Source organism: Nuphar pumila, chromosome 17, assembly GCF_984573655.1.
Source record: "Nuphar pumila chromosome 17, dmNupPumi1.hap1.1, whole genome shotgun sequence".
NCBI classification, from domain to species: domain Eukaryota; kingdom Viridiplantae; phylum Streptophyta; class Magnoliopsida; order Nymphaeales; family Nymphaeaceae; genus Nuphar; species Nuphar pumila.
Window position 1 is genome coordinate 70,273,200 of NC_143265.1, and position 26,815 is coordinate 70,300,014.

The 26,815-nt window shown below is 36.1% G+C and overlaps 1 pseudogene across 4 annotated transcripts in view; it reads right to left on the reverse strand.

The window, feature by feature from the left end:
• Window positions 1-26,481, reverse strand: part of LOC149812152 (stress-response A/B barrel domain-containing protein UP3 pseudogene) — a 28,292-nt pseudogene extending 1,811 nt beyond the window's left edge. The window contains exons 1-2 of one of the 4 annotated variants that reach the window (XR_016428466.1): window positions 25,601-26,481; window positions 8,831-9,049 (exon numbers count right to left, since the gene is read on the reverse strand). The product of XR_016428466.1 is annotated as a stress-response A/B barrel domain-containing protein UP3 pseudogene, transcript variant X2 (transcript). Of the gene's footprint in view, window positions 1-8,830; window positions 9,061-25,479 lie in introns of those variants that run through there. The other 3 variants (XR_016428467.1, XR_016428468.1, XR_016428465.1) reach the window with 3 other exon arrangements.
• Between the last annotated feature and the right edge of the window lie 334 nt (window positions 26,482-26,815).

A 26,815-nucleotide genomic window follows, 5' to 3' on the forward strand; every position in this document is an offset into this window, starting at 1 on the left:
GGCCAACAATGCCCATTATTTGAACATTACGTCCTCATAGTCTGATTTACAATCCATAATGAAACTTTCATAACATACCCATTCATAAATATGCATTCACTAAAACATGAGAAAATTTTCCCTATTTCGAAGTCATTACAAAACCCAAGTTTCAAAACATTTGCACCCAGCCGAGCTCAATCGGCTGGGTCCGACCTGGGCAAACCTGGCAAGGAAGGCCAGCCGAACTTGGTTCAGCAGGGCTGCCAGCCAACCCAACAAACAAAAAAATATATTATATTTTTTTTTGTAAAGTGCCTGCCCAGCTCGGCTAAGCTCAGCAGCCCATTAGGGCCTGGCAGGTCAGGCCAGCCGAACAGGATTCGGCTGATCTGACAACCAGTCCCCCTCTCTTTTCAAAACTTCTTTTCAAAAACATTCTTTTTTTTTTTCAGAACCTGCCCAGCCGAGTTGGGCCTGACAGGCCTGTCAAGGGGCTGACAGGTCTGGCCAGCCAAGCCAAGCTCAGCTGGTCTGCCGACCAGACCGCGAAACCCTCAAGGTAAAAAAAAAATCTCTTAACCTCATGCCAGCCAGCCTATTTGGCTAGGCCTGACAGGTATGTCAGGCACTATCAGGCCAACCGAATCTGATTCGGCTGGGTTGCCAGTCAACCTAGCAGAAACCAAGAAAAAAAAAACAGTATACCGATACAAAAAAAATAATATGACTAAATCTGGATATGCTTGCAAATAATTCAGTTATGTATGCACATACAGATTTGTATCTCAAACGTGCAGGTATAAGGATATTTCCATTCAGTTATACACAGTTTCATAAATCAATAAACATGCATATGCAGCCTTTTCATTTAGATATGTATTTGCAAACAGATTATTTACAAGTATACATGCATATTATTATTTTCACATTCAAATATCACATAATGCCAATATGCACCAATACATGCTACTCCAGTCATGAACAATAATCAAACGAAATTTATGTTTCACATGACAATAAGCATAAACAAAAAAAATTCTAACTATACAGATTGCGTTGAATCCTTTTTCTTTTTCAAAACTTTAGACACAAACCATATTTGTGCATGTTAGATACATGGCAGATTGGTCCAGGTCCATAGCTTTACGGCACATTAAAAATATATATACATATATAAAAACATATATATACATGTATAGATTTCGAAAAAGAGAAAAAAACATTAATATCAACCATGAATCTAGAGTAAATATTCAGATTTACTCTTTTTTTATGGGTTTTTGTTAAAATCTTGCATGAAATCCAAATTCATGCTCTTTTTCTCATTCGATTCAAGAGAAAGACCCGTACCATATACGTAAATCGAAAAGAAGTTATGGATTGATGGATAGATTGGAGAAGAACCTCTCTTTTTCTTCCTCATTTCTTCTTTTTTCCCTCTCTTTCTCTCTCTTTCTTTTTCTCTCTTTCTTTCTCTCTTTCTTTTTTGAGCTATAAATAGGTGAAAAGAGGGGTGACACCCCCTCTTATCCATCCAGCCCTTCTAGAGAGGGCTGGAGGTTAATCTCCTATTTGGACTTTCTCTTTCCAAGATTTTTAAAACTCTAAAGTTGACTTTTTAAAACTTCTTTCTTAATTCAATTAAAATTTATCAAACCTTCTTTAGCCTTTATTAAGTCCCTTAAGGACTCTACTAAAGAGTCCTAATTAGTTTCTAAAAATTGAAATTCAGAATTAATTAAAATTTATTAATTAATTACTATTTATTAATAATTAAATATCTAAAAACTTTCAGAGGGTACATTATCCCTCTAGGAGTCTTTTTAAATCTCAATTAACTTTAATTTAAATATAAAAATGAATTTAAAGCTGAATTTTTGTTGGCTATTGATTTTGGATCTTGATCCAAATTTAAGATCCAAATCCATATCCAAACCCTAATTGGACCTTGGGTTGTATCAATTTTAGATTAATATGGGTCTTGGACAGAGTTTAGATCAATATTAATTTGGATCAAATGTATTAGATCCAGTCCAATTTGCACATGCGCAAGAAACGAAACTTTGCATTAATATCTTGATGACGCATAATATACCAATTCTAGGCATGTAAAAATCTTATTCGTAGCATGCACAAAGCCAAATCTATTACAATGAACAATTCTAAAAATTAACATACCAAAACTGAATTTTTATTCCAGTCCAATCCAAATCCAAACCTAACCCGTCGAGGCGATCTTTTTTTCAAAAAAAAAATATTTTCGGGGAAACAGTAGCCCAAATTCGAAAAAGTAAAATGTCATTACACTCAGAATTTTGAGACGCATCTAATGATATATAACTTGAATTTTGCCTCTAAAATTCATCCAAAAATAACTCACATTTCGCTTGAATTTAAAGGTTAAAAATAAAATAAAAAATCTCACATTTTAAATGGCCCGCTTAGGCCTTGCCGATGAGACTTGGGCCAAGCCCAAGCTCCAAAGCATTGGCTTAAAATCAAGAATCTACGGATTTTTTCTTTATACTTGGCCAAATTTTTGAAAAAATCTCAAAATAAGTGTGAAAATACGCGATATTACAAATCAGCAGCTTCTTGTTGTCCATCATCTTGTTCAATATTCTCTGCAAGTGGTTGCAGCTCCTCAATGTTTGGTTCGGGCGACCTACTTTTCTCTTGTAAAAAATGCCCAAAATTAAGACGTGCAAACAATTCTACACTAAGCCACGGCTGATGAGTTTCAACTTGGGCAACATCTTTAACCACAACCTGTTCATCTATATCTTTGAAAACACTTTTGAATAGCAACTCATCAAACACCACATTCTATGATATCCGGATGAAGCTTTTTTGATGGATCATAGCATCGATATCCTTTATAATAATCAGAATACCTAACAAATCTACATACACAAGCTCCGTTCTCAAGTGCAGCCCCATGCCTTCAACTTATCATAGTCAAGATTTTTACAACATAAGAATGATGACTTATTTTCAAGCCTTTTCATTGGTAACTTGTTTATCACAAATACAGCGGAATGAAAAGCTTTTGTCCACAAGAATAAAGGCATTTTACTCATGTAAATCATAGCAAGACTACTCCACAATATAATGGTTTTTCTTTCAGCAATGCCATTTTGCTTTGGTGTATATAGACAAGATATTTTGCAATTAATCCTATTATCATGTAAAAAACCAATGATCTCCCTTGAACAAAACTCTCCACTACCGTCACATTGAAAATATAGAATAAGAAGAGAAAATTAAATCTTGACAAACACATAGACTCTACAAAATATACTAAAGACCTCATAGTCATGTTTCATAGAATAAATTCATGAATAATGTGTGAAGTAATCAACAAAGATAACATAATAGTTGCTCCCCTATGTCACATGGGTGCGGGTGCGGGTGCGAGTGCGAGTGCGGGCGCGGGAGCGGGTGCGGGGATTCAGCACTTCCAAAAAAACCGGGTGCGGGGGTGCGGCAGGGGCAAAAATGTAAATATATATATATATGGTAGCTGTTAAAGTCCATGACATTTATGCCCAACTTACTTTTTACCATTTTTTTATCATATATGGTTGTCCCCAAAGATGAAAGTGATGAGTTGTGGGGCCTGATTCATTGTTTTTGCCCTTGCAGGAAGGGGGGTCCTGAGGCTCCCCTCGGCGCGGGTCCCACTGCCCTAGAATGGATGTACCATACCATTTGCTCATTCTGCTTCAAATTCAACCTGGCAAATGCTGTCAATAAGAGGTTCTTGCTTGCTTTGGACCACATTTGCTTTTGAGCTATACCTAGGGTCGTTTTTATACCAACAATTCACCTCTATGTAACCAAACTTCTTATAATAACGGTAGGAATACCAAGTCCTCCTTGACTATCCACCAAAGAAGGTGTATTTGAAGTAGGCAATAAACCACATTCACCTGTATTATTTCTTCCAGGATAACCACGGCCACTCCAACAAAAGGATACCATGAAAAGAACATAATGTGAATCTCCTTGACCCTTGTTTGCTTTATCAGACAATCCCTTAAGTGACATCTCATAGTCTAACAACTTAAGCCTCAAATTCTCAAAGGTTGGAAGAGCATCAAGACATGACAAGGTGTTAGCACCAACATGAAACTCTGAACCCCATTAAAAATTTGTTGAACTTTTTCTTTGTCTGATACTTCACATCAAATGAGAGCAAGCTGGTCGGTTATGCTCTTGATTTTATTTAGATAATCCATGATGCTAGTATTGTCATCTTTTTCCAGATTCTGGAACTCGGTCCAAATACATTACCCTAAGCTCAGATATCTGAGAATAGGTCTGGAGCAAATATATCCGCAATTGCATTGTTGCACAATCATCCGAAATACCAAACAAAACCTCATGAGAAAGAGTCGAAGTGATGTAGGCTACAAGTGTTTGATCTCTCTTTACCCAACTGACAAATTCTGGATTTATGATCTGCCTTGGTAATAGAACCAGCCCTTTCTCATCTTTTTCTTCCTACAGAATAAACTCTCGTGGAACAGAGACAGACTCATCCAGATGTCCTGATAGATCCTGACACCTTACAAAATGGGTAATTTGCTTTTTTCAGATCAGAGAATTAGAATTAGAGTTTTTTCGAAACCAATTGGGGCAAAAAATGGATGACAGATTTGAAAGGGATTAAAAGTTGAAATCCATGACAGAATAAGGACAATAAATGACAAAATTAAAAAGAGGGAAAAGAAAAGAGTAACGCGCAGATAAAGAGAATAAGGGTAATGCAGAGCAAAGGGATAAGTAACCTACTCCACATAAACGATCCCAAAACAAGCAATAAATAAGATCATAAATCTTCCTTTTTTTTGGCAGAACCAGTAAGATATGAATATCTCATATTCAAGAAACAATCATAATCTTGCAACATCAAGATGGATGTAGGTCAGGAGAGAAAGATAAAGAAAATCCAATCACAATAAGAGGAAAGGAAGAACTACAAGAGGGCACCAGATTTATAACCCAATTCAGATTCAAGCATAAATATAATTCAGGTACAAGAGGGCACCAGATTTATAACCCAATTCAGATTCAAGCATAAATACAATTCAGGTACAAGAGGGCACCAGATTTATAACCCAATTCAGATTCAAGCATAAATACAATTCAGGTAGGGACGATAACCAAATCAGACCTGATATGTGATTCAGATCTGATTAACGATGATCTGATATATGATACTCTTTGGTGTATCATATCTGATATGGAAGAATAAGAATACAATACTTCAGCAACAGGACAAAAGGAATAGGGCAGAAAATATTGGAAAACAGCAAGAATAGGGAAGAAAGGACGTGAGAAAAGGTAGAGAAATAAATAAGAATGAAAGAACGAGAAGGAAGTCTTGGAAAAGGCAAAACAAGATCTATAGGAACATACCTTAGACAAGCCCTATCAATCGGCATAATGCTCTGATACCATAATAGACTTTGGTATCTGTTTGGATTTCATAGTTTCTGCAGAGGAGAAAGAAAGGGAATAGAAGAATACGTGAGTTCTCATAATCAAGTTTCCCCAAGTGGGAACATGTGGTATACCTTCTATTTTATGAGCCAATAACGTAACATTACAACAATAACCCCATAAATACACAAAAGATAATAGCTGATAGGGGCAATAAAGGAACATAAAAAATAATCAAACCCAACACCACACGTGAGAATATATCAATAGACCCAGGCCTGAATCAGACTGAATCTGAATAGATCCATATCCAAATGACTTGTGCTAATCATGTCACAATAGTCCTTGGTGTTGATATAGATTTGTGGCTTGGACAGTGTGGTGATCAGTTGTCCTTTGTATTGTTCTTTGTAATTTTATTATCGTTATTGTTGGTTTTCTGCAGGAAATTTGTTGTGTAGTTGGGGGGGTTGTGGTTGTGATGGAGAAAGGAGAATTGATTAGGCTTGATCCAACGAAATTTGATAAGATTTGTGCATCTATTTGTCAGAATGATGGATTCACTGATGAGAAGAGTATGTCAAGGGCATCCAGAGGTGACATAAATGGTATGAGATGCACTATTGCAAATAAATTGGGCATATAAAGAGATCCTACCTTGCACTGAAAAAGAAGAATGGAGGTTCTGCGATTCAGTCCATTGAAGAATACTAAAGACAAGAATGGACAAATGGACGGTAGTGGAAACTTGCATGTGGGAGGTTCTTTTGAGCATTTGGTTGTGAGTCAACTAAAGATTTTGGAGTTGACGCAGCAGATGCAACAACAGATTCTCCAATTGCAGCTCTTAACTCAGCCACTCGTTATTGCCCCTTCTCCTACTCTCTCTGATGTTCTCACTTCCTCTTCCAACATTGCTTATGCATGCATATCTAGTAGCCCTCTTGGGTGGTTGATAAACTCAGGAGCATCATGTCACATAATGACTCATGAGTCTATCTTAACCAATTGTAGACTTGCAATGGTAGCTTTTGCATTGCATATGGCTTCTCCGTGGTTGCATCCAAAGTTGGGTCCATTATTCCTAATTCTTGTCCTAGAAGTAAATTGAATATTTCATAAATTTATCATGTCCCTTTCCTTACAATGAAACTTATTTCTATTAGCCAAATTGCCAAATTTAATTGTATTGTGCCCTTCTCTCATGTTGATTGTGTTGGGTAGGATCAATTGTCAGGAAGAAGGATTTAGATTGGCCATAGGAGGAGAGACTTGCATTATCTTGACTAGCTGGATATGAGTTTACAAAGGAGACGTGGAATTAGTCAAGGAGCTGCAGTTGAGGATGAGTCAGTTTTGTGACACCAGAGATTACTCTAGGTTGCAACATTTGGTATTTGTTGGTGGTTTAGGTGGGTCGAAGTTAGTTGTGTCAAGGCATGTGAAGGAATGTGAGAGTTGTAGACTGGCAAAGGGTCATGCTTTGTCATTTGGGACTAGACATTCGGAAGTTGAGTGCCCTTTCGATCTTGTTCATTCAGATGTGTGGAGTCCCTCATCAGTCCTGTCCAAGAGAGGTTTGATACATTTTGTCACATTTATTGATGATTGCACAAGACATACTGAGACATATTTCATGAGAAATATAAGTAAAATATTTGTGATTTTCAAAAAGTTTTGTATCATGATTAAAACTCAATTCTCAATTAAGATTAAGACTCTTCGAACTGACTTTGGTGGTGAATATGTCAGTTTTGTGTTTGAAAAGTTCTTACAGAAAAAAGGAATAGACCATCAAAAATCTTGTCTCTATACTCTTTAGCAGAACAAAGTGGCTGAAGGAAAGAACAAACATATTTTGGAGACAAACAGATCTCTTTTCATTAAAGGTAATGTGTCAAAATCTTATTAGGTTGATGCAATTCAATTGGCTATCTATCTGATAAATCGTATGCCATCAAGTATGCTTAAGTGTGTATCTCCTTTTCAGAAGTTATATGTAATGGTTCCAAATTATAAAATTATGAAGGTATTTGGATGTACCTATTTTGTGTTTCTACCTGATAGATATAGAGACAAACGGTCTCCAAGAACTATTAGATGTTGCTTTTTTTGTTTTTCAAATGGTCAAAAACGCTATAAGTGTTTTGATCTAGTTGAAAGAAAAGTAAGGGTATCTAGAAACATTGTCTTTCATGAAGATACACCTTATTTTAGTCAGATTGGAGATAAGGTGGGAGATGAATAATTTATCCTTTTTAGTGTTGTTTCCTGAGAAAGAAAGAATGAATGAGCATGTGGAGGTTCAGAGAGAGCAAATCCGTTTGAAAGACAATAGGTTCGGACAATATGAAAATGTTGTTGAGATTCCATTCTTGGATCAAGTGGAAGTGGATCAAATAGAAAATATAAAGGACAATCCTGATCCAAATCATGCTTCAGGTGAACCTGATCAATCAAGCTTGGAGTCACCTTATACTTTGTTCTCTCCACCTTATCCCCTTCGCAAGTAGGTTGCAGTTCTATAATATCTATTCCTCCATCTCGCTTTGTGTCTTATGAGACTTTCTCTCCTAGACATCCTGCATTTTTTGCATTGATTTATTCCTACGTTGAGCTCAAGTCCTATTCAAAGGCAGCTTTGAAAGAGTGGCAACAGGCAATGGCCAAGCTGATGAATGCACTAGAGAGGATGTGTGCATAGGAGTTGATAAAGCTTCCACCTGAAAAGAATCTTGTTGGGAGCAAGTGTGTTTATAAGATCAAGACAAAGGTAGAATGATCAGTAGAGAGATATAAGACATGAGTAGTGGCAAAGGGCTAGAGTCAACAGTTAGGAATTGATTTTGCCATAGTTGGTAAACCCGTGACTCGGACTTGGATGGCCTGACCCCTAACTCGTGGGTCAGTGTGTCGACTCGGTAACTCAAACGGGTTAAGATCCAAATTTTTCTAGTGTTTTCTATTATACTTTAATTTTTTAACTATTGAATATAAGTTATAACACTGTTTTCTATGATGTGAATGCAAATAATCAAACTCCAAGAATCAAATTCACTAAATCAAAGCATAAAAAAAATAGAAACTACAAAAATATTTGCATAAAAAATAAACTTCATAGCTGCACATACATAAGAGAACCAGGAAAGTACCATACAGAGTCCAGTACCATCAAAAAATAGGAACTCTAGTATGCTCAAAACCTCGGGTCACATGTGGACTGCAACCTGAAGAGAACCAGGAAAGTACCATACAGAGTCCAGACCACTACCCACAAACTATTTGAGGAAACCCTTAGCTCTCAACCACCATTTAAACGAATGGAGTCTTTCAATTATATACCCCATATAACAACTACAGTACCAGCACACGACCAAGACCTGAGAAAATCTTCCGGCAAAGAAAAGACAAGTCTCATTGCATTTCAATATAAAATAATTATTTACATTTTTCAAGCAGTGGAGTAACTGATTAAATGAGTCCCCACTGATATGAATATCTATAAGCTCCTTCTTTTCCACAAACTTGGAAGACATTCAAATATTCCTCTAGCATATAATCTATTACCATATTCAAGATGAAAGGTAAACATCTGATACTTCTCAAGCTGTTCATCATCCTGAAAGAATTCTATTTATCAAAAAACAATTATGTCACACATCAAAAACATCACAAACGAAACCACATAAATATAATTCACACAAATCTCAGAAAAGAAAGCATTCCCTTTTATGCTAGTGATTCATGGAACCAAAATATCGTCAAGATCATCCACCGGCAAGTTAATGATGATGTCAAGTGCTTCTGGGTACACATATCATAAAATACAAGGTATGCACTATATCTACTTATATATGGTTTTGTATTTTGTATGTTCCTTTCTTCATACTAAGCAAAGTTATCTATACCTGCAGACCCAACTATCTACACATGCACACAGACACGGACAATCCTGCTGGAAAACAATAATATTATACCAACTATACCAGTGTTGCACCATGTATTCAAACCCATGCCAATGTGACACAGGCCAGTACATAATTATACATATGAAATGCCTAGATTTCATGTGAAATTATATTTCCTACTTGTTGTAAGCTAGTTATTATGGCATTAGTGATTAATGGTCTTCACATAGATTCCGTGACTATTACATTTTTTTTCAGATCAAGAATTTCTCTAGTTCACATTGGAATGAAATAGTAATACTCCATAGCATGATTGTTTTTATTTTGTTACTTACAAATTTATGAAAAAAATCCAATTTAATTTCCTAAATGCTTCTTAGCTGCTTCTAACTTCCAGCTGCACAAAGTAAATAAGTTTCAACTTCTAGCTAGAACACCCGCCCAACCCATGGATCATATCTGAAATAAGCGACCACTCAATCCAAATATGATCTTTGACCCTGTAAATCATAGTCACAAATATCGCTGATATTTTGAAAATATTGTGATATTAATGCTGTAAAATGGAAAAATTATATTAAAGGTAAAATATCGCAATGTTTTAAAAATATGGGCAATTTATAGATATTGTGATATTATGCAATAATATCGTGAATATATCGTGAACTCCAAGTTCACTAGAGGGACATTTTTGGAGTTTTTCAAAAGTGTTAGTATAAGGGTATTTCGGGATTTTAGAAAAGGAGGATATATATGTCATCAGTAGTTTTTAAAAGGGTATTTTTGGTATCAGTTTTTTAAAAGACCCCTTAGGGTTTTAAGTTTTAACTTTTAATGTAAAGGATTCTTTGTGGGCTTGATCAAGTTCTTATGAAAATGATTGGCTTGGTGATGAGTGAAAAGAAGCACAAATATTGGTGCTAATCAAGTCTACTAATGACTTGATAATAGTATTCACTCACAAAAAGTGCACCAAGGCACGTAAATATCATAAAATGCACTCAAGACACATAAAAATATTAAAGCTTTATTATGAGGAAGACCTCACTAAAAAACTCACATTACAATGGGGCCTAATACCCATTATTTATACACAGGTAAGAGAGGGCTAGCCGTTGGGCATCTCCCAACGGCTGGTCAACAGTCAACATAAAAAAGAAAAAAACAGGAATAAAAAGAAAAAGAAGAAAATACAAAAATACAGAAAGAAGAAAATAAAAAATACAAAAGAATAAATTACATGAGACGTTACCTATATACATATATACTTAAATATATATCTATATATATGTCTATATATAGACATACTCTTTCATAAATAAATTATGAAGAGCATATATATATATATATATATATATATATATATATATATATATACATGTATTTATAACACACTCCCTCAAACTTACGGTGCAATCACCATAACACACTCCCTCAAACTTACGGTGCAATCACCGAAAGTTTGTCAAGAAGGAAATTGAATCTTGGCGAACAGAGAACCATGGTGAAGAAATCAACGAGTTGATATTTTGATGTCACATATAGGAGATCAATTATCTTCTTCAAATATTCTTCACGAACAAAATGGCAGTCTATTTCCATATGCTTAGTCCGTTCATGAAACGTGTGATTCCGAACAATGTATATGAAACTTTTGTTGTCACGGCATAATCTCGTAGGATTTTGAAGATGAACTCCCATATCTGTAATTAGTTGTTTGAGCCAAACGATCTCCTTAGTGGTGGTGGTCATTGCTCTATACTCAGCTTTTGTGGATGACAACGACACCTTTTGTTGTTTTTTGCACTTCAACGAAATTAAGGACTCCCCTAAAAAATACACAGAAACCCTCCCATTCAGCATCTGAATAAGCAATAAGATCTAATGAAGAAGAAGATGATAGAAAGACTCCCTTATTGATGGTGCCTTTAATGTATTTGATGATTCTTATGACTGCACCCATATGAGTTGATGTTGGAGTATGCTATAACTGACTGGCCATATGAACTGCATGAGCTATATCAAGTCTTGTAATACTTAGATACATGAGAAATCCAACTAGTTGTCTGAAAGGAGTTGGATTATCCAAAGGAACCACATCATCAGCTCGCATCTTCATTCAAACAATCTCTGGAGTGTCAACAACTTTGTCATCTAATAGTCCTGAACTGTCAATGATATCTAAAGCAAATTTTGTTTATGACAATATATATCCTCTGTTAAAATATGACACTTCTATTCCAAGAAAGTATGTCAAAAAATCAAGATCAGTCATTTCAATTGTGTTTTTCAAAAACTGTTTTACTTTTTAAATTTTTTCTTTGTCACTTCCTGTAATCAGCATATCATCAACATATAGAAAAAGAATTACAATACCTGCAGAAGAATTCTTGACAAACAAAGTTGTGTCAGTATCAGTATAACAAGGTTTGAAACCATACTTTGTAACAACATTGTTAAATGTATCAAACCATGCTTTAGGTGTTTGTTTGAGACCATAAAATGTTTTTCTTAATCTAAGCACTTTGTTTTTAGAAACTATCAATTCAGGTGGAACATCCGTATATACTTCTTCATTAAGGTTGCCATTTAAGAAGGCATTCTTAAGCTCCATTTGAAATATATTCTAATTTTTAACCACAGCAATAGCCACAAAAATTCTAACAGTTGTCATTCTAACAACAGGAGCAAAGGTTTCTTCATAGTCTACTCCATATTCCAAATATCTTTTGACAACTAACTTGGCTTTATATCTCTCCAGGGACCCATCACTTTTTGTCAAGGTTTTAAAACTCGGGACTCGACTCGTTCTTTATTGACTCATGACTCGGCGGGTCAACTCGGTGACTCGGACCGGGTTTTGTTAACTTTTGATTTTAAAAGAAAAACAATATATAAATATGCACTAGAAGATAAATAGTTGAGAAATGATAAATAGTTGTTTCATCCTTGTGATTTGAGGTTTTAATTTGGTTGGTGAGTCTGTTTTTCTTGGATCTAGTCATAATGATCATTCTTGTAAAGGAACATGAGAAATTCTCAGAAGTGTTTGATCACTTCTCCTTCTAAATCTGTTCTTTTTCTCGTGTTGTTGTAACCATCTATTTCTTTTCCCCTGTTACCTTTATGTTCATCATTTATTTCAGAGAAGCTTTATATTACAGTTGATCTGCAATTTCTATGTTCTCCTTCATTGAATTTGTTATGGTAAGATGAAATGATTTGGAATTTTGGATGTGTTGTCAAATGTGTTAGGAATGCACATCTATGTTATGTGTTGTTAAAATTTTCCTGGTGCATTGTCTTTAATGGAACCTACAAGTCACAGGTTAACAGAAAATACACATACGTAGAATTGCAAAGTCAAGGATGAAAGCACATAGTTGAGTGTGTGATGGATAAGACTGATATTTCCTTAATTTTTACCTTCAAAATATTTCTTGTAGTAAGATGAATTGGATTGCTGTGGTCAAATCATAGTGATAGATTTCTCTTAAGGTCCTTGTGATGCACACTGTAATCTAGTGACAATTTTGATGCACAACTAGATTAAAACAATTTCATATGCACTAGAAAATTTTTTTTCTTCAGTATGATCTAAGGCCCAGCACTCGCCCGAGTCTTGGCAAACCGAGTTTGCCTTGCCAGGTTGACTCGCTGGAGGGTCGAGCCGAGCCAAGTCACCGAGTTGACTCGACGAGTTTTAAAACCTTGCTTTTTGTCTCGACTTTGAAGACCCATCTGCAACCTATGGTTTTCTTTCCTGAAAGTAAATTTAGGATTTCCCAAGTATTGGCACCTTCCAATGCATCTAGTTCAATACGCATGGCTTTTTCCCATTCAGGAAGATTTTTGGCTTCATTGTAGCAGGAGGGTTTATAGTATGAATGAATGGCTAAAAGGCATGTCCTATGTTTAGGAGAAAAGGAGTTATAGGAGACAAACCTGTTGGGAATTCTTGGAGTTCTATCAGATCTATGAATGATAATTTGTTCGGAGGGAGCTTTTAATAATTCGTGAGCATTTAGATTTTCAGTGGTTATGTTTTTATTTCTTCTAGTATATACTATTGGTTCAATTGTTGTTTCTCTTTCAATAGAAGGCTCTATAGGAGTGACTTGACCATCATTATCCGCATAATTAGAAAGTAATTTAAACAAAAAGGAGTAATCAACGTTTACATTTTATGACATACATCCTTCAAATCCACTCTCATTTTTAATGAAATTAACATTTCTTGAAACAAGAAGTTTATCGTTTTTTATATCATAACATTTAAACCCTTTTTGTGTTTCAGAATAACCAATGAAAGCACAAGGGATAGCCTTGAAAGATAATTTGTATCCTTTATCATTTAAAACATAACATTTACAACAAAAGATTCTAAGTCTTTGATAGTCAGGTTTATACTTAAATAGTTTTTCAAAGGGAATTTCATTTGATAGAGATTTTGAGGGCATTCTATTGATAAGATATATTGAGATTAGAGCAACTTCGGCCCAAAAGTTTTTGGAAACATTTCTAGAAATAAGTAATGTCCTTGTAGTTTTTATAATATGTCTATTTTTCTTTCTAAAATTTTGTTTTGTTGAGGTGTTTTAGGACATAATCTTTGGTGTAAAATCCCTTCATTTTCTAAAAATTGTTTAAAATCATTTAATAAATACTCTCCCCCAGAGTCTCTTCTTAGGATTTTAATCTTGCTTTCAAATTGAGTTTTGATCATGTTATGAAAATTTTTGAATGATGCAAACACATCGAATTTAAATTTAAAAAATAAATCCAATAATATCTAGTATAATCATCAATAAACACAACATAGTAGGAGAATCCTCTTTTAGAAACTACAGAAGCAGGATCCCACACATCCGAATGGACCAACTCAAAAGGCATGAAAGAGTAAAAAGTCCTTTGTCCAAAAGGCAAAGATATCATTTTTCCAAGTATGCATTCCTTACATTCAAAATTGTCTTTACAAAGACCCTTAGTAACAGGTACAAAATTCAATTTCCTTACATTTGCATGACCAAGTCTATGATGCCAAACTTTGATATCTTTTGTTTGGGCAATATTACAAAAAAAATCTTTTGGAATACAAAGTGAGTTCATGTAATAAAGATCTCCTTGCCCAGAACCTTCTCCAATCAATTTCCCAGACTGGCGATCTTGCACCCAGCATTTGTTTGATGAGAATATAATATTACATCTGTGATCCGAGATTTGAGAGACGGAAATTAAGTTAAGATGTAATTTTGGTATAAATCTAACTTTTGGGATGTAAAACTTATTGTGTTTAGTCAAATCATTTTTAAAATTTCCAATACCCTTTATTTTCAAAGACGTTCCATCGGCAATAAAAACAAAAGATGCATTTGAGTTAGGTTGACATTCGTATAAAATAGATTTACGTGGAGTCGTATGAAATAAAGCTCCAGAGTCAAGAAGCCAAGAACATATACCGAGAGTTGGAGAAGATGCAATGGTCGCCCCCGATGTAGATCCTTTAAATAATGGTTGTAGTGCCTCCGTTAATTGTGCCAATGATTTGGAGAGATCCTTGAGGCTTATGGTATCTTCTTGGTTTGATGGAGCCACCGCAACCCTTTTTTCATGAAGACTATAGTCCCTTTTGAATCTAGGGCATTGGGGTTTGATGTGACCGGGTTCATAAAAATTATGACAAATTACTTTGTATTCTCCTCTATTTTGATTTTTATTGAAGTGGGGAGGCCTATAGGGCTTGATATGATTTCCCAGTTTGGAGGCAGCAAGAGCACAATCATTTTCTTGAGTGATACTAGATGTAGAAAGAACAATATCACTCTTGCTCATATTAAGTCTAGTCTCTTCTCCACTAAGTTTAGTGAGAATTTCATGCATAGGAGGAGGTGATCAGGAAGATAGTAAAGAGGCCCTAGTTTGTTCAAACTCAGGTCTCAAACCATAAAGAAAAGCAAAAAGTCTATCTTCTTCAACTTGAGCCATCTGCATCTCAATACATTTTTCTTCCTATTTTGGTTCAAATTGAGCAAGTTGAGTCCAAATTAAAGACGATTTCATAAAGTAGTCTCTAACATTCTTATCTCTTTGTTTGATGTTTCTAGCATTTTTCTTGAAGATAATACTTATAAGCAATATCTTTTTCGATAAACATACTTTTAAGATATTCTCATGCTTCACTTGCCTTCTTGTAACATAAAAGATTTGAGGCAATCTTGGTTTCAACCCCACTTAGCATCCAAGATAAAAAATTTGCATTTTTCATGTCTCATTCATCTAATTTTGTATAGTATTCCCCCATTGCTTTTTCTCTTTCTTTTCCATCGAGATTTGTCTCAACATTGTTTTCATATATAGTAAGTTTAAGAGTAGGTTCGAAGATAGTACCTCTAACATATCCCCATAATCCTTGACCTTTTATGAATGTCTCTAAATGTCTCGCCCAAATGATGTAGTTGCTACCGCCAAGCTTGAATGGTGGAACGAAGTGTTAAATTATATGTACTATATATATATATATAAAGATAGATAGATAGATCATGACACATATTCATATATGTATTACATATATATGTCTATGTGTTTATCTATATATTTATAAATATATATATTTCCTTTGTAATACCCAATAGGGGTAAATCTGTCTTTTTACTTATTCACGCACATATGTACTTTTTCTCTCTTTTTTTACTTTTCCTTTTTCCTTCTTTTTCTTTTTCTTTTTCTTTTTCTTTCTTTTCTTTTTCTTTTTCTTATTCTTATTGAATGGGTCCACCATATGGGACGTTGGAAGGGCTCCAACGTCCCATATGGAGCCCTTCCAAAGGCTCCTTTTTTGTCTATAAATAAAGGGGGTTTTCCCCTTGTAATGTAAGCTTCTTTGAAGCCATTCTTGAAGTGAAATACTTTTATTCCTTCTCACTTTGTGTGTTTACCACTTTTGTGGTTTATTGTATTTTCGCCCATTAGTGGCTACTTTGTATGTGTGTATGCGGTTGCATGGCTCGTGGAGATATCACATCCCTTCCTTAGCACTTCATTACATGGTATCAGAGCAAGGTTGTAAAAAGCTTCATTGGACTCCTTTTGACAAGTAATATCTCCTCTCTTTTGCTTTCAATTTTCCTATGTTAAGGATGGCCGACAAGGATTCAAAAATTGATCTCATTTAAATTAAATGGAACCAATTATCGCATGTGGGTGGCCGCCATGAAAAATAATCTCAAAGGTAAAAAACTTTGGGGTAATGTGTGTGGAACCATTCTGAAACTACAATTGAAACTCATTAAATTTGAAGGCAACGAGGAGAGAGCTTTGAATGAAGAAGAAAAAGAAAAGGCCATTCTTGAATTTTCCTCTAAAATGGAAGATTGGGAAAGTGAGCATGCTAAAATATTAGCATGGTTCATGAATAATGTTAGAGCTAAAAATTTGTGCAAATCTTGCCAAATTCAAGAAAGTAAATAAAGTTTGGTCTTTTATGAAAGGGATCTACACTCAACGTGATCTTGCTAGACACTTCTTTTTGCAAGAAAAAGTTAGAGAAACAAAGCAAGGTGATATGAGTATTAGGGACTATTATAGTGCCCTATCCTCTTTATGGGATGAACTCATCCTTCTTGAACCTCAATGAGAAGGTAATGCTATTGCCATGAGGCAAGAGCAAATGGAAAAAGAAAGATTTTTTTAATTTATTCATGGGCTTCGTCCCGAATTTGAGCAACTAAGAGGATCCCTCCTTCATAGGGCTTCTACTCCACTTAGTGATATCTTAGCCGACTTATGTCAAGAGGAGACTCGTTTGGCGTTGAAAAAGGAAGGTGATAAAGTTTATGCTGTGTCTAGACCCGGTAACAATGTTAGACCATATAAACCACCTCACGTTTGGAAAAATAATGGTGGGGGAAGAAAGATTGTATGTCATCATTGTAATGAACCGGGTTATATTCGACCGGATTGCCCCAAGCTTAAGAAGAAAGTGGCTTCCGTTGGAGAGACTTCTCCAATCTCAAATGAAGATTCAAAGAAAGATGGAGACATTAAGGATTCCATTGCACATCTTACCAAAACTCTCCAACAATTCATGAGAATGAATTCTTCTACATCTTCCATTTTCGGTGCCGCCATTTCCTCCATTCCAGGTATGACTTCTTGGATACTTGAATCGGGTGCCTCTTTTCATATGACTCCAAATGCATCACTTTTATCAAAACCAAGTCTTAATTCCTTTAAATCATATGTTTCCACGGCCGATGGAACATCTTTACATGTTGAAGGAATTGGAAACCTTGAAAAAGTTTATGGCCAAAATAAAGATTTTTTTGTTCCAAAAATAAGAATTATTCCAAAACTTAGTTTAATCTTTTTTTCCGTCTCTCAAATCACTGATTTTCAATATAGTGTCTCCTTTTCACCAACCCATTGCTATGTGTAGGATTTCGGTCCGGGAAGCGGATTGGGCAAGGCCATAGAAGAGGAGACCTATACTATATGAATTTTTTGTCATTGCCATCCAAATCTTTTTGTAACCATGTTCAATCTAAAGATATTGAGACTTGGCACAAGAGGCTTGGACATCCTAGTATCTCCAAGTTGTATCTTTTTCCTTTTTTGGAAAAATTTTGTAATACAAATACATTTACTTGCAATGATTGTATACTTAGAAAAATTCATTCGCTTCTGTATTCGCATAGTAGTTTTGTGTCAAAAAGACCCTTCGAACTTGTGCATTCCGATGTATGGGGACCGGCACCCGTTATGTCCAAAGGAGGCTATTCTTACTATGTTGTCGTTATTGATGACTTTACTAGATACACATGGGTGTATATTATTAAAAATAAATCTGATGTCTTCTCTAATTTTAAAGAATTTCATATTCTTATTCAAAACTAATTCCAAAATAATATAGTTATTTTTAGATCTGATTCCGGAGGTGAATACATGTCAAAAGATTTTCAAAATTAGCTCAGACTAAACGGAATTATACACCAAAGATCTTGCCCAAAAACTCCACAACAAAATGGTCTTGCAGAAAGAAAATATAGGCATTTAATTGAGACTACAAGAACTCTTCTTGTCTCTAAAAAGGTTTCCAAAATTTTTTAGGCCGAACCCATTCTCACCGCAACATATCTTATAAACGGTATGCCCTCTTCTTTGTTAAAAAATGTTTCTCCTTTTAAAAAATTGTTTAAAATTACTCCTGATTTCAATAGACTAAGGATCTTTGGATGTAAATGTTTTGTTCTTATTGAAGGACAAGACAAATTATCACCAAAAGCTCTTGAATGTATATTCATTGGCTATGGTGAAAATAAAAAAGGTTATAGATGCTATGACATTCGAAATAATAAACTTTATGTTTCCCGAAATGTAAACTTTATTGAGGAACAAAATGGTTTTGATATTCAAACATCTAAAGAAGACATTGATTACTCATTCTTATTTGATTTAGCACTTAGAAGTAAATCCCAAAGTGAAATTAGTTGTGATAATTCTTGTGATGGTACTTTACATCATGATAACAACATTCCTCAACATATTGATGATTCTCAAAATGAGAATCCTAATGAGATTAATGTGTATACCCGGCAGTTAGGAAATGAACATCAAACTGTGTTTGAAAGATATTCCCAAGACTTCTCTTTAGAAGAACATGTTGAAGATAACCAACTTAGGAGATCCTCTTGCAATAGTAGACCACCACAAAAATTTGTGTCTTATGAATCCTTCTCATGATGATACACTTGTATCATGAACCCTCCACATTTACAGAAGCTAAGGATCATCCACGTTGGATTGAAGCTATGAAAGTTGAATTAGAAGCACTCAACAAAGCCAAAACTTGGAGCATTATAAAATAACCCTTAGGAAAAAAGACAATTGGGTGTAGATGGGTATATAAAGTTAAAACCAAATGTGATGGAACTCTCGAAAGATACAAAACTCGGTTGGTCGCCAAGGGCTACGCCCAAGAATACGGGATTGATTATGAAGAAACTTTTGCTCCAGTAGATAGGATGAGTAGAAACCTTAATTGCCTTAGCATCCATTAAACAATGGTCTATCTTTCAACTTGATGTTAAAAATGTATTCTTGAACAAAAATCTATGTGAAGAAGTCTTTATGGATCCTCCGCCAGGTCTTGAAATTGAAAAAGGAAATATTCTTAAATTAAACAAAGCTCTTTATGGCCTTAAACAAGCACCAAAAGTTTGGTATGATCTATTTAGCAAAGTAGTTCTTGATAATGGTTTTTTTTCTTGTTATATTGATACTGCTTTGTTAAGTCTTTAGGGAAACATATAACTATCTTGTTACTATATGTGGATGATATGATCATCACTGGTAACGATAAAAAGGGTATTGAACTTATTACAAATATTCTAAAAAAAACTTTGATGTCTGACATTGGTTTTCTAAGGTATTTTTAGGAATTGAAGTTGCATACTCTCCAAGGGGGTATGGCCTCTCTCAGATGAATCTTGCATCCGACATAATTGATCGATCTGGGCTAACAGATAACAAGAAAGTGAAGACTCCATAAATGATCAATGCCAAGATGATAACCAATGATGGCACTCCATTAGCAGATCCCACTCTTATCGTCAGTTAATTGGGTCACTAACATATTTATCTATCACCAGGCCCGATATCTCTCATGTTGTTCATAGTGCAAGCCAATTCTAGATTGCTCCTACTACCATTCACATGGCCGCAGTCACGAGGATCATCAGATACTTAAAGAACACCATAACAAAAGGCTTATTCTTATCCTCATCTCTTAATTTACTTGCTTATACTGACTCTGATTGGTGGGGGCAACCCCGATGATCGTATTTCTATCACAGGTTATTGTGTATTTCTTGAAGAGTCACTCATATCTTGGAGATGTAAGAAGCAACATAAAGTATCTCTTTATTCTACAGAGGCAGAATATCAGGCGATGGCTACAACCACCACTGAAATTATTTGGTTAAAATACTTGCTTAAAGATATGGGCATTTCATTCTCCATTCTTTCGAAGCTGTGTTGCGACAACAAGAGTGCTATTTACATTGTCAGCAATCACACCTTCCACGAACGAATAAAGCACATGGAGATGGACTGTCATTATGTTCGTGATGAGTTCTTACGGGGTACCATTCAACTTCCATATGTTCCCACCGAGTACCAGCTAGCGGACTTCTTCACCAAAGCTCTGCCATTGCCTCGATTTTACTTCCTCCTTAGCAAACTCTCGGTGATCTCACCGTGTGTTTGAGGGGGGGTGTTAAATTATATGTACTATATATATATATATATATATATATATATATATATATATATATATATATATATCATGACACATATTCATATATATATATATATTATACATATGTCTATCTATATATTTATAAATATATATATTTCCTTTGTAATACCCATTAGGGGTAAATCTGTTTTTTTTCTTATTCACGCACATATATACTTTTTCCTCTTCCTTTTTACTTTTCCTTTTCTTCTTTTTCTTTTTCTTTTTCTTTTCTTTTTCTTATTGAATGGGTCCACCATATGGGACGTTGGAGCTTCAAACGGTTATATTTATGACCGTTGGAAGGGCTCCAACGTCCCATATGGAGCCCTTCCAAAGGCTCCTTTTTTGTCTATAAATAAAGGGGGGTTTCCCCTTGTAATGTAAGCTTCTTTGAAGCCATTCTTGAAGTGAAATACTTTTATTCCTTCTCACTTTGTGTGTTTACCACTTTTGTGGTTTATTGTATTTTCGCCCATTAGTGGCTACTTTGTATGTGTGTATGCGGTTGCATGGCTAGTGGAGATATCACATCCCTTCCTTAGCACTTCATTACATGAAGTTGGAATTACTTGAATTGTGAGACAAGAATTCAGCCATATTGAAGAGGAAAGAATCACGATCAAAGTAGGATCACTGGCACGCTTTATGATGCAGCCACCAACACGCTTTACGAAGCAACTTCCAAGAGTGAATGTAAATAAAGTAGCCAACCCAGCTCTGATACCATGAAAAGAAGCACAAATATTGGTGCTAATCAAGTCTACTAATGACTTGATAATAGTATTTACCAAGGTTGTCAGACTAGGAAGCGAAATTGGGAAACGATACGAGAAGCGGAAGCGAGAAGCGATGTATTTTAAAATATATAAGAAGCAGGAAGCAAGGAATATTAAAAGAGAAATATAAGAATTGAATGAGAATCAAAATAAAACACAAATAAAAACTAAAATAAAGTGACTAATATTAAATTTCATGATTTTTTTAGTGTAAGAATTAAAATTTTAACAAAATCTAAAAATGATGACTACCAATTTAAAGAAAACACATGAAAGTGAGTGAGAAGAGTGAGAAAAAACACAAAAAAAACATGAAAAGTTGAGTAGGAGAATATATAAGAATAATAGATGAAGCATGTGGAAAGCATAGGAGAAACGTGGGGGAATCGAGGTTCTCATGAAGTTTCGGAAGCGTGGAGTATCGTGCTTCCGAAGCGAGTTTCCGGGAAGCAAGCTTCCCACCTATCTAAGAAGCTTCAGGCAACTCTGGTATCTACTCACAAAAAGTGCACTAAGGCACGTAAATATCATAAAATGCACTCAAGACACATAAAAATATTAAAGCTTTATTATGAGGAAGACCTCACTAAAAAACTCACATTACAATGGGGCCTAACACCCATTATTTATACACAAGTAAGAGAAGGTTAGCCTTTGGGCATCTCCCAACGGCTCTAAATAGAGCCGTTGGGAGATAGCCCAACGGCCGTTGGGAGATAGCCCAACGGCTGGTCAACAGTCAACGTAAAAAAGAAAAAAACAGAAATAAAAAGAAAAAGAAGAAAATACAAAAGAATAAATTACATGAGGCATCACCTATATATATATATATATATATATATATATATACAACAACAACAACAACTACGCCTTCATCCCAAAACAATTGGGGTCAACGATATGAACCAAAAAAGAAATTCATTTTGGGTCTTCCACATGAATCCTTTTCCTCCACTCATTTCTATCCAATGCCATGTCCTCGGTGAGGTTCAAAGCATTCATATCCTTTCCTATCATCTCCATCCACATGATATATATATATCTTTTTTTTTTCTAACAATGAGAACTAAGGGTTTGTTTGATGTCTTGTCCAAGATTGGACGGAATGCACGAAGAAAACGGACAGAACACACGTTTTGTCTGTTATGTAACAATTATACCAAGTCCAATGTTTGTTTCGACTGGACAATAAGTTGTGTTCCTTGTGTCCATCGTTTGGTTTTTATTCCTTCTAACTTCCAGCTGCACAAAGTAAATAAGTTACAACTTTTAGCTAGAACACCCACCCAACCCATGGATCATATCTGAAATAAGCGACCACTCAACCCAAATATCATATTTGACCCCGTAAATCATAGTCACAGATATCGCCGATATTTTGAAAATACCGTGATATTAACACTGTAAAATGGAAAAACAATATTAAAGGTAAAATATCACAATGTTTTTAAAATATGGGCAATTTATATATATATTGTGATATTATCGCGATAATATCGTGAATATATCGCAAACTCCAAGTTCACTATAGGGATATTTTGGGAGTTTTTTCAAAAGTGTAAGTGTAAGGGTATTTCAGGATTTTAGAAAAGGAGGATATATATGTAGTTAGTAGTTTTTTAAAAGGGTATTTTTGGTATCAGATTTTTAAAAGACCCCTTAGGGTTTTAAGTTTTAACTTTTAATGTAAAGGATTCATTAGGTCTTGACTCTCGATAGAAGGGGGGTCTCGGTGGCTGCCTTGAGACAGGGTAAGAAAAAATGAAGGAAAGAAAGAGGAAGGGAAGGGAAGGAAAGGAAAAAGAGGAAGGGAAAGAAAGAAAGAAGGGAAGGAAGGAGGGGAAGAAAGAAAGGAAGGAGGGGAAGAAAGAAAGGAAAAAGAGGAAGGGGAAGAAAGAAAGAAGGGAAGGAAAGAGACTTGATATTTTTCTTATTTTTTTTAAAATTTGTTTTATTGTTTAAATTACGAGAATTTTTCAAAATTTTCCCGAGATTTATTGGAAAACCTATAATATCCCGATATTATACCTCACCGAGATATAGCCGATACCGATATTTGTGACTGTTGTAAATAGAATATTGCCTACATCTCAATCCAATATTTTTATATATAATGTCACACAATCATACTACCCAACTGGACTTGACCTACATATTAGTCTGGCTACAACCAGTGTGACCCATATTTGATAGTTATAGATCTGATTAAAATAGGACCCATTTGAACAACAGACAAATAGGACCAAGATTCAATTGGAACTGACATGCTGGAACCTAAAAGACTATCAGAGTAATAGAACCATCTTAAAATTCCATGTAACTTTCACTTCCAATAGTGGATGGCGCCCACTGAGTGCTTTCAGGTATGGAAGTACTATACGATATATAACTTTATGTTATTTAATCATTTATCTCTAACATGTAATGAAAGCAGTGGCATACAATTTGTACTTTTGGCTAAAACTCATGTGGTAACATGTTAAGCATGAAAGACATGTTTACAGTTAACAGAACCAGAAGTCTGTCGTTGTTGAAATCATTCACCTTCATACTCAAAGAATCTTTGTGAAGCAGCGATGGCTTATTGTCCAGACTCGGATACTGGCTGGCTGGGAGTCAATTTTGTTGTCCATATATTTGTTATTGAGTCTTGTATTGCTTTCTCAGTGAAAATGCTCTGTTTCCCTTATCCTTTTTTACCCTGTGCCCTGTTGCTCCTTTTCTTTCTTAATACATGGCATTCTCTTGTAGGTGCCCAAATCAATATGGAGTTCCTCATAGGAAGTAAGACATCAACCTAGAATTCCTGATGTTGGAAATGTCCAAAACTAGGTTAGAGGATATGTGTCTCATGATGATTGGACAAACAATCATAAAGATGGTATTCTAACTCAAGCTTTTGTTTTAAATAGGTGTAAATGGGATTCATAGATATGAAATTGCAGAAGGGGCACTGGATGATGACCACAGTTGGCAAACTCATCTGTTCCCTTAATGGCTTAGCCAAGTAAAATTCAGTTAGGCACCCCAGATAAACTTGGCTTTCATAAAGACTTGGCCTACTCTTTACCAACATCAATTAACTCATCCAAGTCATTCCATGTCTCAGCTAAGTATATCACACCCAAAGATGATGCATTTGGCCAGCTTTTAGTTTAATTCATCTACCAACATCCCAAGCTGACTTGGATGACTTCATTACATACCTATTTATTATACTTGATTTCCTTCAGTTCTTATTTTGCAATATCTATTATTTTCTTCTATTTTTTATGTTGTAAAATAAATAAAAAAACTACTTTTGAAACCTTTTTTTATCATTCACTTCATCAGTTTGTCCCAACCATATGTCATTATTTTTAATTTTCTATGAACAAACTAAAATGGAACATGAGTCACCAAAGACAAGCTTGGACAATCCAAGTCCCAAGTTTGCCAAACACGTTGACGATGATAAGTGTGACATGATGGCGCTCACTATAATAGAGTGACAATACAATAAGGATTCAGTACCGAGTCTCCAATGCACAACAAGATGTTGGATTTGATGAGAACACCAACAACGGGATCGATGGTAAGATGAATGGCGAAGACATGAGCTAGTGGGCCATATGCCATGAGTGGATAGCTCTATCATTATAATGATGTTGTTATAAAATTTTAATAAGTTATCTTCCCATACTGAGTGTCCAGAAACGACCATGCAGCTGAGATGCACATGTTAAGATGGATGTCTAAAATAACAAAGAATCATACAGTTAATAATACGGCCACAAGCAAAATCTTAGCAATGGTAACATACTGCTAATTGAGATGGTTTAAGGACCTAGAAATATATAGATATCTACAACAACACCAATATAAAAGTATAACATAATAGAGGTTTGAGGAACTAGGAAAGGATGGGGGATCAAGAAAAGAATTAGAAGAAGATAGCAACTGCACACATTAAAATTTATGGAATGTCACCTAGTTTTTAAGTTTAATAACATTGAACTCAATATAAATGTAAAAAAGAAAATATTATGATGATGATGATGATGTCGGAGAGAGAGAGAGAGACAGACCGTTTGCATGAAATTGAGCAATCCAGCGAATTTCCATCAAAATTAAACCGTCTGAATTGAGCCATGTCGAGCCATGTCGGACGAAATTGAGCAAAAAAAAAAAGAACCAAAAAAAAGTATTACCCCCAGGGAGAAATCAACCATTGTTACAGCAATCCCTTCCTTCCGATCTCCAATCAAAGATTGGGCGGCAACAGCGGCTGCGGGAACTCATAATCGATGACGATCACGCTCTCCACCAGATCCTTGACCTTCTCCTTCTGCGCCCTCACCATCTCCTCATAGCAATCGATCGCTTCGATGTCGGCGATCCCGGGGAAGAAGGACACCAATCCCGAACCGAACCCCTTGGCCCTAGCAGGGGAAAAATTCTCCCCAAAGCTCACCTGCAGAGCCGAAGGGACCGAAGCCTTGATCCCTTCCAGAACCTTCCGGATCTCCCCATTGGATCCCCCGTCCAGGTCGACCCTCGGCTTGACGAGGGTGAGCCTGAAGGCAGAGGCGGGCGGAGCGGGGACGGCGGGGCCGCCGCAGATATCGGCGACCCAATCGACGGCCATGATGTCGCGGGAGATGGGGAGGACGGATTCTCGGACGACGCTGAGATGGGAGGGGTGGGCGGAGTAGTCGGCGAGGGCCTGCTTGGTTGGGTAGCGGCTGTGGAGGATGTGGGTGAAGCCGAGGGAGGACGACCGGATCCGGCGGATGGGACCGACCGTGAGATAGAGGACGGAGTCCAGGGAGGTGAGTGACCTCAGACCGGAGAGCATCGCCTCCACATTCTCCGGGTCCGTCCCCGGCTTCACGTCGAACAGCACAACGTGCTCCACCACCTCCGACGATGACGCAGCGGTGGACATCCTCCGCCTTATCGGTGTTTCCGAGAGGATCCGGAGGCTCAGTCGGTGGCTGAATTCGGTCCGCTGGTGGAGGAGGAACGGCCGGACGGGGAGGCGGAGGAGCATAGTCGATAGGCGTTTTGGGAGATTTCCGGCTATTCCTTTCACTCACTCACTCATCGCCTTGACAGTGATGTGGACTCTCTCTCTCTCTCTTGGTGACCGCCCGATCTGTGATATCGGACGGCGACCATCTGCAGCAAATTTTGTCTGTGGGTATTTCTGGGCCCCACCAAAATATTCGCGTTCGTGTTTGCGGGAATCGATTCTCATGCAACGAAATTGGGATTGTTAGGATGCAATTTGGATCATGGTTTGATCCAATATCGAGTCTGAATTCTAAGTTATATATCTGGATCCGAATGAGATTGGATGAAGTGGAGTTGAATTTCGAACCGAACGATATATGGTATACCGGGTCGAGAAAAAAGAAGGCTTG